We start from the raw sequence: 1,558 nt of genomic DNA, 5'->3' as shown, positions 1-1,558 counted from the left end.
TTAAGCATCTATATCTGACTAATCTCATAGGTACAGGAAATGTGAGTGAAGATAATCTGTAATACTCGGGGACTTAGCTAAGAAGACAGATTAAAACTTTCCTGAGTAAAGCAGGAACAAATACTTAAACAATATAACTATTTACATATGCCTACATGTAAATCCCTAAAATAGAGGTAGAGTATAAGTGTCAAGACAAGAGGTAGAACTATAAAGGGCAGCAAGATAAATATCCCAAATTGTATCAATATACAAAATGTCTTGAATACAGGAAAAGTATACATACATAGAATATGGTAAAAAATAATGTGCATAAGATATTATAAGTGGAAACATTTAACACAATATAACAAAATATAAACTTAATTTTACATAGCTTACCACATAAGAATACACAACAATGTAAGCTGTAAAATACTATCTCATTCTTACTCAAATTCTCAAGAAAAGAGGCTAATCTACCTATATCCCATCTAAACCATACCTTTCCCAAACATTCCCTATTCCTGTCTAAAAGATAAACCCGAGTGTAAGCATCACCCAATCCCAAATAACTAAAATCAACCCAAAGACGATGACTATTATCCCACAATTCCAAGGGTAGGGAAAGGGGGCATCGTTATCTTAAGGTTACTTCCTGCTGAAATGGGACGATGATTGCTCCAATGGATCCTGTGTATTATTTGGGGCTGGCGCAGTGGTGGGACAAGACCGGGCGACGGCAGGCAGAAAAACCGTACTCGTTACAAATGGCGCCCAACGTGGGGCACGAACCCAGGACCCTGAGATTAAGAGTCTCATGCTCTACCGACTGTGCTAGCCGGGCGGGTGCCGCCGCAGGCCGGCGGGGTGCTGCCGAGCCCGGCTCTGCACAAATGTAAAGTCCCGTGCGTGAAATGGGCAAAAAATGATAAGCGGTAAGTGCCTTCTCAGGTCAGCTGAGCGGCAAAGATCTCCTTTGCAGTAAGGAAGAGGCAAATGTCCCAGGGCTGTGGTGAGTCCACCTGGTTAAACCCTGCCCATTGGGAAAGGGGTGGGGGGAGGGAGAGGCTTCTGCCGCCTGGGGGGCAAAACCCAGGTAAATCCCGCTTCTGACACCAGATATTGCGGTAAATAAGGATCAGGATAAACAAATAGGCCAAATAGATGTTTATTCAGGGAGAAATAACTTACAACCTAGACAGATAAACACCAGGAAATTCAACCCGATCCTCTCATGTCCGAGTCCGCCAAAGGGAAGAGCACCTTCCTGGCCCCCTCTGACCTCCTTCCTTAGGTCACCTCCGCCCATGGCTCCACCCCCCAATGGGTGTGGTCAGTGCTACAGAAGGACTATCTCACTACATGGAGCCACAGCAATTCCTTTTGAAATATCCTGGTTGTCCACACACAAAGCAATGCTTTTGTCTGGCTCCTCCATCTCTTCCCACCTATTTGCATGACTGAAGCTATAACCTGGCCCATAATGTGATGACGATCTATGTCCCAACATACGCATACATACTCATTAAGACTTTTGGCCTTATGGGGACTTAAAGCCTCTTTAGAAAACTTGTTT

The 1,558-nt window shown here is 44.0% G+C and overlaps 1 non-coding gene across 1 annotated transcript; it reads right to left on the bottom strand.

Moving 5' to 3' along the window:
- Positions 1-753: 753 nt before the first annotated feature.
- On the bottom strand, positions 754-826 carry Trnak-cuu (transfer RNA lysine (anticodon CUU)). Its single transcript has one exon. It is a non-coding gene; the product is annotated as a tRNA-Lys (tRNA).
- Positions 827-1,558: the final 732 nt, after the last annotated feature.

Source organism: Phodopus roborovskii, unplaced genomic scaffold (assembly GCF_943737965.1).
Source record: "Phodopus roborovskii unplaced genomic scaffold, PHOROB, whole genome shotgun sequence".
NCBI lineage: Eukaryota > Metazoa > Chordata > Mammalia > Rodentia > Cricetidae > Phodopus > Phodopus roborovskii.
Note: the sequence above shows the minus strand (reverse complement) of the source record. Positions and strands in the feature narration are given on the sequence as shown.